The 13,413-nt window shown below is 46.4% G+C and overlaps 1 pseudogene; it reads right to left on the reverse strand.

Moving 5' to 3' along the window:
* Positions 1-13,413, reverse strand: part of LOC120849843 — a 30,822-nt pseudogene that overhangs the window by 1,068 nt on the left and 16,341 nt on the right.

Genomic DNA, 13,413 nt, shown 5'->3' on the forward strand with positions numbered 1-13,413 from the left:
TGCATAAAGTTCAGCTGTAAAAATGCTGGAGAAAGTATTTAGACGTTTCACTTTTATAAAACAATCAGAATGCACGGCGCTGCCAACAAATGACGACGTCTTGGAGCCATCGGTGCAAAAATGTGTGTAACCTTCATACTTCTTCTCAAGCTCAGAAAATTCCTGTTGGATGATAAGGGCAGAGACAGTATGCTTATTAAACCTTGTGAGGGCCCAGTCACTAGCAATTGGCACTATGTCCCAGGGGGCACCACAGTCTACATTTTGCATAAGGTTAACTTCGTCCAAACAAAGATCAAGTGAAGAACAAAATTGCTGTACTCGGAAACTCAAGGGTCTTACAATGCTTGGCTTATTCTTAAAGAGGCGGCCAAATCTAGATTTTTGGAGGGAGTGGTAGGTTGGATGATTACGGTTCGCAAGTATCTTGTAGTAATATGTTAAGCTTAGATGTTGGCGTCTTTTCTCGAGTGACATCTCATTTGATTCAGCATACAGGATAAGGACCGGGGGCGTCTGAAAAGCACCTGTTGCGAGTCGCAGACCGAGGTGATGGACTGGATCCGACATCCTGAGCGCAGACGGTCGTGCAGAACCATAAACTGGAGCCCCATAGTCGAGCCGGGATCGAACAAGAGCGTTGTAAAGACGTAGAAGGCATTTTCTGTCAGATCCCCAGTTTTTATGGGCTAGGATTTTTAGAATATTTGCGGTTATGAGACATTTCTCTTTGAGTGACTTCAGGTGAGAAATAAAATTGAGCTTTTTGTCAAAGGTGACACCTATTTACTTGTGCTCTTTTCTGACAGGGATGAAGGTTCTTTGCAGTTTCAGGGATGGTTCTAGTGACAGACCACGGCGTAGTGAAACTGGGACGCAGACGCTTTTCTCGGAAGAAAACTTAAAACCATTTTCATGCGCCCACTCGGCAAGCTTATTTATGGCAAGCTGTAGCTGGCACTCACAGCTCGAAAAATTGCACGACGATGCAGAGATTTGGATATCGTCTACATAAAGCAAGTATGCAATGGACGGCGGCAAACCCTGGGCAAGAGAATTCATTTTGATTATAAAAAGTGTAACGCTCGAAATACCTCCCTGGGGAACGCCGTTTTTCTGAACGAACGGATCCGACAATACGGTCCCAAGTCGAACTTGAAACGTCCTCCCTGTTAAGAAATCTTTTATGCACTGCAGCATACGACCGCGAATTCCATAGCCATAAAGGTCTTGGAGGATGCCATATCTCCATGCCGTATCGTAGGCTTTTTCTAAATCAAAAAAGACTGACACACAGTTCTGCCTATTCACGAATGCTTCACGTATGACCGTTTCTAAGCGCGCCAAATGATCCAAGGTCGATCGTCCTCTGCGGAAATCGCACTGATTGTTATCCAAAATGCTTTCCTTTTCTAGAACGTACACCAGCCGCCTGTTTATCAGTCTTCCATAGGTTTTCCCTAGACAACTGGTTAAAGCGATCGGACGGTAACTAGAGGGCAGAGATGAATCCTTACCTGGCTTCAGGAGAGGTATAATGTGTGCCTGTTTCCAAGCTGCTGGAAAACAAGCCCTTTTCCAGAAGGAAATAAAGAAATTAAGAAGGGATTCAAGAGACTCTGTAGAGAGATTACGCAGCATTTCGTAATCAATTCCATCGGGTTCAGGAGCAGAGATCTTTTTGATATGTAGGGCACTCTCTAGCTCATACTGTGTGAAAGGCTGATTATAATATAGGACATTTGATCCCGTTGTGACTATATTATGTTGCTCTGCACGTCGTTTAAACAACTTGAAGTAATCAGAATAACTAGGGGAGCTGGACACAGGATAAAAGTGAACCCCAAGGACGTTAGCCGTATCTTTCAGTGATGCAGATGGAGGGTTGAAAACGGGGATCATAGACACCTTTGATTTTCTTGAATCTATCCCAGACCTCCTTAGCAGTTACAAAGCTGCTCAGAGATGACACATATTTCATCCAGGTTTTCCGTTTCGATCGCTTGCTGGTCCACCAGGCTTTGGCTTTTCGTTTTTTAAACTCTACCAGGATTCTGGAGGTGGGATACCCCATGCCTTATTTTGCTCCGTGCGCGTAATGGCGCACACCTTATTCCACCAAGGTTTGCACTTGCGTGGCAGAGTACCGGTAGTTTGGGAAATCGACTGTTGAGCGGCGTTTATTATTTGCTCTGTCAACATACAATGTGGCCTCATCCGCGGTCATGGAGGAAAACAGGGATGTATCCAACGTGGAGTTTAACTTAAGAAAGGACCAATCTGCCTTGTCCAACTTCCACCAAGGCATTCGTTTTAAAAGGGTGGGAAGAAAGATGTCGCTCTCTAAAACAATAGGAAAGTGGTCACTCCCAAAAGGGTTATTAAGAACCTGCCAAGAAAAACAAGACAGTAATGAAGGTGATGCAATAGATAAATCAATATATGTAAATGAGTTGTGAGCCGAACTTTCTACTATTAAAACGGCATAACTGAGATGATAGTAAAAACCGTTCAATTACTCTGCCTTGAGAGTCGAGACGAGCACTGCCCCACATGGGATGATGGGCACTAAAATCACCTAAAATTAAAAAGGGTTGAGGGAGTTGTCCCACAAGTCCCTGTCGGTCATGGAGATGCAGGAGAGCATTTGGAGGCAAATATATAGAAACAACTGTTATAAGACGGTCTAGAAGAACACGCACCGCTACGGCTTTCAGTGGGGTGCACAATGGGACCTCAGAGCAGGCAACCCCACTCTGCACAATCACTGCCACGCCCCCAGAAGTGGAGTTGAAACGATCTTTACGAAAAACTTGATGACGCCTTAAAATTTGTGTATGATGAGCTTGAAGATGAGTTTCTGGTAATGCAAGGGCAATAGGCCGAATATCATCCATAAAATAATTAACGACATCAATATTAGGTGAAAGACCACGACAGTTCCACTGTATAAAATGCAAATTCTTCATTTATCTAAAAAGGTGAAATGTAAAATTAAAATGAGAGAGGCAATGAAAAAATTGAGAGTATTAAATTAATGGTTATTTGGGAGGGACCACTGGCTTTTTCCCTTTGGACTTCGGAGTGTGCCACTCCATGTCATCCTGGTCGGATGCAAAAGTGGGTGACTCAGAGGTATCATCCATCGCCTCCACTTCTGGAGGCGAGCTTTTACCTAAAGGCTTTGGCTGGTTCGTTGCACGGGATGGCATGCCCCGGCCACGACCAGCCGAAGAGGCAGCGGAGGTGCTGGGCAGATTGTCTTTCAACTCTGCCCCTTCCGGCCCCTTGGACACTGGGGGAGCGGCACGAGGGTTGTGCCGCTCTTTCGAAAAGGAGGTCCTCTTTGAGGAGGTCGGGCGGGAATTTCGCCCCTTCTCCCCGGAAGAGGACCGCGATGTGCGGACACGTACAGCAGTCGCCGGCCTGTCTGGAACCAGCGAAGCAGCTTGTGCACTCCCTCCAGGAGGAGGGAGGCACTGCTGCCCTATGTGGGAAAGTGGGGCCCCGAGGGCTGCCTCCAGAGGCTCAGGTGAGACCTGGGTAGCCCACGATTCCGAACGTGGCGCAAGACCCCTGCGCGCCACGTCGGCGTAGGATCCCTTCGACATAAAGGAATGCCGTTTCTTAGCTTCGATATAACTGATGTTTCCTTTGACTTTTATAGCAATGATTTCTTTTTCTTGCTTAAAGGTGGGACAGCCGCGATAATAAGTAGGGTGTGGTCCATTGCAGTTAGTGCAGTGGGCAACATTCTCACAAATGTCAGAGACGTGATCTTGACTGCCACACTTTGCACATGTCTCCTTCCCACGACAGCTGCGTGCTCCGTGACCAAAACGCTGGCGACGGAAGCACCGCTAGGGGTTGGGGACATAAGGGCGGATGTGGCAGTTGAGGTGTCCAGCCTTGATTGTTTGTGGTAGTGTATGCCTTTCAAACGTGAGGATGACATGTTTTGAAGGGATTTCTTCGCCGTCTTTTTTGAACATCATCCGTTTTACGGCAACGACGCCGGCACCTTGGAGCCCCTCGAGGAGTTCTTCCTCGCTAGTGTGGAGGAAGTCGTCCTCAGAGAGGACTCCACGGATGGCGTTCAATGTGCGGTGAGGGCTCACCGACACTTTCACATCAAGTATGGTGTTCAGCTTGAGCAGCGCTTCACTTTGCTTTTTGTTCTTTATCTCAACTAGGAGGTCTCCTGAGTGGAGTTTTTTAGCCTTGTAGGAAAACCCTACAAGGTGTTCAAGTACTTTGGATACAACAAATGGCGATAGCTTTGACACTGATTTCTGTTCATCGAGGGAATGAACAATGAAAAACTGCTTTTTACCTCAGGTTGTTTTTCGATAGTCTTGTGTTCAGGAGAGCGCCTTTTAACGGCTTGTCCCAAACAGGGTTTGGAAGAGAGGGGCGCCATAGGAGGGAAAAGAGTCTTAGAATTCGCAGTGCACCGCCCACCACCGAGCCCAACAAGGGGTTAGGTAACACACCATAACAAGAAGGGCTTGGCTGGAGACGTTACACTAACAATGCTGCCGGGAAACTATACCAAGTGTGGGTCAAGACAGAGGTCTATTGCCACTTAAGGTTAGCCCTTGCCGCCAAAGAGGGGTGAAAAAGGAGCAAAAGAAATGAGAAGGGAGTGAAATAAACAGGAAAGGTAAAAGCGAAAGATCGGAGGGGATAGGAGAAGAAAAGGCGACTGGACTGAACCACCCTGGCCGTGCTTTACCAGGACTCCCGTCTACGAGAAGCGGGAGCCGAAGTGGTGTATTGCCTCACCCGGGGGGCTTCGAAGGGTCCAAACCTACCCCGGGCTCGGCTCAACCACCAGGATGCCCTTTTCTCCAAACACGGGAAAGCCACGCACAGCCAGACGTGGGCGGGCGAACCGCATGGCTCGGGGTCCGTGGAGACGCCACTCTCCAAACACCTGCTTCCACAGGTGCCCCCTGCGGGGAGCTGAAGCACCGTGTCTTATAAAACGTTTTTATTAATCAGAACCAACAGGCAATCAAATTAACCAATTGTAAATGAGTGTCTCATAAACATTCCAGACACACAAAGTAAAAATCAAGAATGATACCATTACACTGCAAGGGGTACATACCACACATCACCTTGCAGAACTGCAGACTGGACAACTTTCCCTTTGTCTTGGTCCCATACCAGGTGAAGGCTACCCTTACTTCGTCGCACAGTATTTTGCGAAGAATTCTGGCAGTTTTATCTTTCGCATCATCACCCCCAATTATTTGCAACTGCTGCTTCTGAAATAAAATACCAAAGATAGTAAATGTAAACTTGCTGGATGTGGGAATAGATCGACTCCACTGCAGAACGTGTATGAAGGCCTCAGAGGCCCTACAAAAAGTAGTATGGATTTATCATCCTTATAAAAAGAGTGCATCTAAAACATGAGCTAACCAGTTGGACCCTTTTTTTGTTCGCATGCAGTCAACTCTTTCTCAAAGACAAGGAATTCCTGTAGCGTCTCGAACTGTGCAAAGCTTAGAGGTTCAGTGGGTGGCCCATCCACATGGTGTTACATGTCAGTGATCATCATCAGCTGTTCAGATTGGAGTTGTTGGGTTTGAATAATGATGTGTAGTGACATTCAGTACTTGCATCATTAAGCCTAGAACGAGTGCACGCAAGATTGTACGTAAGGCGACCTTAGCAGGCAAACATGTTAGAGCAAGAGGTACCTAGCCTTAAAGGACACATGCAAAGGAAAAAACATTTCTTTTTAAACAGGCTAGATGGAAAAAGAATATTATAAAACGAATTTGCAACGGTGAATGAAAAAAAAATTATACCTATATTTACGGCTCAAGTGGTAGTAAATCTGCACCACTCCGGCCACCTGTCGATCACAGCCCCAGGTTTCTCGACGTTCTGTGAACGTCGTTGGCCAGTCCGGATGTCGTAAACACACGTATCATAAACGTCGAGGGAGGACGCAACGGCCCACTGAGACGTGAATGTGACGTGCGACAAACGTCATTTGGAACGTCCCCTCTACCTTCTGTGCACCTTTTCTCGCGGACATTTAAAGGTTTCATCGACGTCGAAGGAAGGTAACGTCCGGACCTTCGACGTTTTACGACGTCACGTTACAGACGTCTTCGACGTTCTTTCGACGTTTTCTTCACGTTTATGTGCTGCTTGGGAAGCGTGGGAAAGACACGTACAGAGATGTCGTCACCACCGCTCACAACCACGTGATTTCCCCGGGGTCGAGTTGCGTCCCACAGAGGGCGCTCACGTGATGTCACACAGGGTTCGAGTTGCGTCCGACAGAGGGCGCTCACGTGATTTCACACAGGGTTCGAGTTGCGTCCGACAGAGGGCGCTCACGTGATGTCACACAGGGTTCGAGTTGCGTCCGACAGAGGGCGCTCACGGGATTTCACACAGGGTTCGAGTTGCGTCCGACAGAGGGCGCTCACGTTATGTCACATGACATAACGTGAGCGCCCTCTGTCGGACGTTGCCACTTGGTGGCGCGTCGACGATTTACGACCGGACGTGTTTCCTGGTTCTCCTCGAGCATCCGAAGCTAAGTGCCAGTTTTTCTTCTTTTCTCTCTCTTTTTTTGAGAGTTGATTGGAAGTGACTATGCGGTAGCAGTATTAGGTTTGAACAGCAGCAGTTAACGTTAGTTTCGCAAAGTAGGCTCTGTTTGAATATTTGGCGGGAAGGGACGGTTTGTTCCCGGTCTAGACATGGGTCTAGATTTGGGTCGGCATGACAAGGGTGGGGACGAGTTGGTGCAGTGCGAGGGGTGTGGGAGGTGGTGTTACCTGGAGGAGACGGGTTTCGGGAGCCTGGAGGTGGCGGCGGAGGTGAGTTTCGAGTGTCGGCTTTGTGTGAAGCTTCAGCAGGTAACTGGGGAATGGGAGGGTAGATTTCGGGAGATTGAGGCCCAGCTTAAGGCAGAAGGAGAGAAGCGGGTGGGTCTCGAGGCCCAGGTAGAGGAGCTGACTAGGCAGCTTAATCATGAGAGGGAGCAGCGGGTCGGCCTCGAGAAGCAGGCGGAAGAGCTGGGGGAAGTATGGAAGGCGGGTTTAGAGGAGCGTAAGAGGGAGTGTGACAGTAGGGTAGAGCGCCTGGAAGGGGTAATTCGAGCGAGTGAGAGTAGCGAGGGAAGAAAGGAGGAAGTGTCAGTTCTAGCGGGACGAACCACCAGTCTGCAGGCTGGGGTCCCTGGTGGTCGGGAGTCCGGCCTGTTGGCAGGCGGGCTCGACGACGCTGGAGAGCTGATTGAACCTCAGCTCAATGGCGCCTTCGAGCAGCAGGCGTCGGGCAGTCAGGTGACAGGAGATAAGTCGCAGGACAAAGGCGCGCAGGCACCAGGGGGATCTAGGGTACTGGTAGTGGGGAGCTCTAACGTAGCACGGGTTAGGAGGGGTGTACATAACAGGGTGAAGGGAGACCAGAGGGTAACCGTAGAGGTCCAGCCAGGGAAGTGTATGGTGGATGCTATGACCGCAGCACGTGAGGGGGTGTGGGATAACCGGGAGGGAAGGAACCTAGTAATAGTTCATGCGGGGCTTGATGATGTGCTGAAGGGTAGGAGCCAGAACCTCGGAAAGCAGCTAAACGTGGGAATACGTAAGCTGAGGGACGTGTCTGAGAATGTGCATGTGGTTGTGTGCACCATTCCAGAAGTTCGGGGGCAGTCCGGGTTAACGGAGAGGAGGGTTGTCGAAGCCAACGGAGTAATTAAGGGTATGAGTCCACAGCTTCGGTACGACGTAATGGAAGTAAACAGAGAGGTGTACGAGGCTGGCTCCCGCCCTTTTGCAGATGGCATTCACTACAGTGAGGCCACGGGTTACAGGGTGGGGGATAGGATGGGCCGCACGGTGACTGCTTTTTTGGGGGGACCGAGGGCCCTGGGGGCACTAAAGTAATTGAAAACCCAACGAAGTCAGGAGAGGCACCCAGGGTTAAAAAGAGGAGAAAACGTAAGAACAGGTATAAAAAAACAGCACAATCAGACATTGGATATATTAACATGCAGGGTGGTAGAAATAGGTTAAAATGGGAAGAGGTAGAGGAGCAACTAAGAAAGGAGGATTTAATGGTGTATGGGTTTGTGGAAACACATCTCAGAGACATGGAGCAGCCACCTTGCAACCCTGACTATGTGTGGGAAGAATGCAACAGAATGGAGGGAACGAGGAAGGGAGGTGGAATTGGAGCATTTATTAAGAAGAATATGAACTTTCAAAGGATCAGAAAGGAGTGCGCCGAACATTTGTGGCTGAAAGGAAAAGTCGCTGGGGAATCAACAGTCCTTGGAGTGGTTTACTTATGGACAGGGACAGGTGCTAAAGAGGAAAACAGAAAAATGATTGATTGCATATCAAGAGACATTAGTGAACTAGGGGAAGGCTCCGAAATAATTATTATGGGAGACATGAATGCCCATATTGAGGGTCTGGATGGGTATACGGACTCAACTGGAAGCATATTACTAGAACTGGTGGAAAAACATGACTTAGTTTTATGTAATACTAGTCAGAAGTGTGACGGGCACATAACTTGGGAAACTGGCAATCTGCATTCAACTATAGATTACGTACTCATGTCACACAAAATCTATGGTAAGTTACAAGTAATGAAAATAGATGAAGAAGGTTCCAAAAGTCTTGGTAGTGATCACAAACGTATTAAGCTGAATTTTGACAGAGAAGTAAATCCTGAAACTAGACAACATAATTCAAAGCAAACTTTCTGCAGCGACAAAGAGTTGGAAATAGTTGTTGAAAGAATAGAGGCAGCAGTTTCAGGGCACCAGCATACAGATTGGACCTATGAGAGCCTAACTAGGCTTTTTGCTCTAGAAGTAGACAAAGTTAAGAGTAAACGAAAGGGGAAGCAAGGACATAGACCAAAAAGCTGGTGGGACAAAGAAGTGAAGCAAGCGATACAAAAACGTCAGGAAGCCTCTAGAGAACACAGGTATTCCAAGCGTAGTGGGGAGTCCGAAACGGAAGTAAAAAGAAAATGGGACAATTTTATAACATGTCGCCGAGAGGCATCCAGTTTGATCAATGCGAAAATTCAGAGAAAGGGTGAGGAATGGATGAGTAATGTAAGTAAGAAAGATAGAAACGCTGCCAAGAAGTTTTGGGAGCACTTGAACTCACTCGGTGAAACAACGCAAGCTAGACAGAGGTTCATACTCTCGCATCAGGGAGATCAATTAGAGGGAGATGATGCGATACAATATATAGGAGCAGTGATGGAGGAGAAATTTCGGGAACGGTTACATGTGGAAGATAGGAGAACCGAAGGAAGTAGCAGTCCAGTTTGTGACATCGCGGATTTTGGACAAAGAGAATGGGAAAAGGCGGAACGAAGAGTCCCTAGTGGCACGTCGACAGGCACAGATGGTATCCCTATCAAGCTGGTGAAGAATTTGGGTCCTAAATCTAAGGCAAAACTAAGGGAGGTAGTGAGTACCATGATAACAAAAGGAAATATTCCAGATGAATGGAGGCTTAGTAGGATGAGTATGATATATAAGGGAAAGGGAGATAAGTCTGATATTAGGAATTATCGTCCTATAACCGTGACACCGGTTATTTACAGGTTGGTAATGCAGATTATAAAGAACAGACTGGAGGAATGGGTAGATTGCGAGGGCATACTGGGCGAATTACAGAACGGGTTTCGAAAACAAAGAAGGTTGGAGGACAATTTATTTTCTCTAACACAGTGTATAGAAATAGCGCAAAAAGAAAACAGACAGCTCTGGCTGGCATTTCTGGATGTCAAGGGTGCCTATGACAATGTGAACCAAAGAAACCTGTGGGACATAATGGAGAACTTAAACCTAGATGAAGGACTAACAGCACTATTAAGGAACATTTACAAAGATAACAAGGTGATTATAACATGGGAAGGAAAGGCGACAGGGAAAATAGAGATAAGACGAGGCCTTAGGCAGGGGTGCCCGTTATCGCCTTTGCTGTTTATGTTGTATCTGAGAGGATTGGAGGATAGACTAGAGAAGAGTGGGCTTGGGTTCAACCTTTCTTACAGTAAGCTAGGCCAAAAAATTCAGCAATCCTTACCGGGATTGATGTATGCGGATGATATTGTACTAATGGCTAACAACAGGACAGAGTTGCAGGAATTAATGAGCATCTGTGGTAGGGAAGGAGAGGAATTAGGTTTAGAATTCAGTAGCGAAAAATCGGCAGTCATGATTTTTAACGAGGATAAAGTTGAGAGGCTGAAGATACAGAATATTACAGTTGAGAGAGCTAGTAAATACAAGTATCTAGGAGTATGGATATGTGATGGTGCAGAATATCTCAGAGACCATGAAAAGTATATAATAGGTAAGGGCAACAGAAATGCAGCTGTAATGAGAAATAGAGCACTTTGGAATTACAACAGGTATGAGGTGGTGAGAGAGATTTGGAAAGGGGTCATGGTGCCTGGCTTGACTTTTGGAAACGCAGTGCTATGCATGAAATCCGAAGTGCATGCGAGACTAGAAATAAAACAGCGCGGAGTAGGTAGACTGGCTTTGGGGGCACATTGCAAAACGCCAAACCAGGGAGTGCAGGGAGACATGGGATGGGCATCATTTGAGAGCAGGGAAGCGGTGAGCAAGGTGGAATTTGAGGATAGGTTGAGGCAAATGGACGGGGAGCAATGGGCACGAAAGGTTTTCAGCTATTTATACATGAGGAGTGTAGACACAAAGTGGAGACAGCGCACTAGGAAATTAAGAGGAAAGTTTTTGGGCTATAGCGAAGATACGGAAGAGCAAGTCTCAGTTAAGAAGAAAGTTAAGGCCACAGAAAGAGATTGGTGGCTAGAGGGAATGCAGACAAAGACGGCTCTGGAAAGCTATAGATTAAACAAAAGAGTTATTGCCAAAGAAAGCATTTATGACAATTCTAGGGGAAGCTCATTGCTGTTTGAGGCAAGAACGGGTGTTCTGCGAACCAGAACATACAGAGTGAAGTACCAGGAAATTGATACAGTGTGCACTGCTTGTGGAGAGGAGGACGAGACGGCTGAGCACTTGATACTCTACTGTAAAGGGCTTCACCCTATGCCTACCGAAGACAACATAGATTTAATAAAGTCATTGGGTTTTAGAGACAGCGAAGGGAGAGTGGATTTCAAGACTGTAGAGATTACCAAGCAAAGATTAAGTGAATGGTGGCAGAAATCGAGAGAAAACTAGGTATTTTCTTATCCACTGATGGCAAGGGGGTTTCATAGCCTCACTTTCTTTGCACTGCGGAGTGAATACAGATTTCACATTTAAATATTCTAAGCTGAAATGGTAAAACAAAATGGCTAGGTGGCGTAAGCTACCGCCCGATCCAAAGGGCTCAGCCGTATTCATCCATCCATCCATGACGGTCACGTGATATTATTTGAATCTCTGCGCGGTAAATGGCTTTCATTCGCTAAAAAAGACTCCGCGGCGGCTGGGAATCGACCTCGCTACCTTGCGCACAGGAGCCCGACACTCTACCCTTTGAGCTAGAAGCACTTTTTTTTTCTTTATTGCATGGAAGTAAGTACGATGAGTATACAGAATACCTTTTTAGGTCAATATCTTATTAACATCATTGTTTTTACATCAAAAATCTTTTATATGTTGAAGAGTATTAAATAAAGATGCCCATTCAGGTACAACAGTTTGGGTTTCATAAACACTTTTGATGCGGGTAACAAGCTCAATGAAATGAAGTCTTACAGTCTTAGGGTGTACGTTCTCGTTTCTAATGTCCATACGGGACTTCCGCATGCTGTATAATGAAAGCAGCATTACAAGGTCATAAGGGAAGGCGTCTCTAGAGGACACAGGTAGAAAACGAATGGTAAACAAAGTGATATCGATATATTTTTTTTTAAAGTGCGTTGCAGAACATCCCAGAAAAATACAGCATCCCAGCAGTGGATGAAAACGTGCTCCACTGTTTCTGGCGATTTACATAGCGTACAATTTTCTGACCATGGAACAAATAAACCCTTTTCTCTGAGCCATGATTTTGTAGGTAATACTAAACAATGCAGTTTAAAAAAGAAAGTTTTTGCTGCGGGTGGGAGGCACATCTTTTTGACTCGGCTTAGGACATCGCAACTGGATCCACCGTCAGCCATCGTTCGGTAAATTGGTAGAGGAAACAAAATACTTAAAAAATCTCTTGCCAACTTCTTCCGCGTTACACTCGTTAGGTAGTCTCTAGTAAATCTTACCGATAAAAACTGAAATGCCTCGACCACCTCTTTTAAATATCCGACCAGTACAGTTTCTTGGTATCCACCCGAAGATACAATATAGTCAGTAAGAGAGCTTGCCAGTCTATTCTGTACTATTTCTCGAAGAAAGGGATGTTCTTGGTCTCTTAGAAAAAGAAAGCGGGAAACCAATTGGCGAATAAACATATGCGGAAGTCCGATCCCTCCGTCAGGTACCCGGCGAAACAAGTTATCTCGACGCATTGGTTCCCAAACAGATTTCCATACGAAAACGGCGAACACCCTATGCAGTCTTTGTATAATTGTCCGGGCACAATGCAGTACCTGTAGAACGTACCACAGTTTAGCCGCCAAAAATACGTTACAGACTGTGGAACGGGCGAAAATTGACAAATTCTTGTGGGACCAGCCTTTCGTTCGCTTTTCTAAATCGTTCGCCACTCCAGACCAGTAGGTCCTGCTGTTCCGGAAGTGTCTTAAGGGCACTCCGAGATAGTCACAGGGAATACAACTCCACTGTATGTCTTCGTAATGTTCAGGCGTCGTGGCCCACGCTCCATGCCAGAATCCTTTGCACTTTTCTAAATTCACTGAAGCCCCAGTAACCTCACAAAAGTTACGTGTGAGTTCAACTGCCTTGGTCACACTTTTCTTGTCTTTGCAAAAGTAGGCAATATCGTCTGCATAAGCCAAGACCTTAGTTTCGGTTTTGCATAGAGTGAAACCGTAGACGTCTTTACTTCTAATTATACTTTGGCATAGGGGTTCCAAATACAAAGTAAACAGTAAAGGAGAAAGGGGGCAGCCCTGGCGAACTGAAGAACGCACTGGGATGCTCTCTGTGACACTGTTATTTATGATTAAACTTGTGGAACAGTTGCGGTAAGACATTTGAACACCCTGAAAAACAAAATCTCCAATACCAACGTGCGACAAAATCATGAACAGAACGGTATGACAAAGACGGTCGAATGCTTTCGCTAGATCAACTTGGAGCATCGCAATTTGGTCGTTATTACTCGTGACGCACTCTAGTACACTTCTCGCAATGTGAACATTGGTCTGTATAGCCCTCCCACGAATCCCACAAGTCTGGTGATCCCCGACTAAATCACAAATAACATGTTGTAATCTGTTAGTCAAAACTTTTGCGAAGACCTT

The sequence above is a fragment of the Ixodes scapularis genome, unplaced genomic scaffold (genome assembly GCF_016920785.2).
Source record: "Ixodes scapularis isolate PalLabHiFi unplaced genomic scaffold, ASM1692078v2 PGA_scaffold13__105_contigs__length_92229423, whole genome shotgun sequence".
Lineage (NCBI taxonomy): Eukaryota > Metazoa > Arthropoda > Arachnida > Ixodida > Ixodidae > Ixodes > Ixodes scapularis.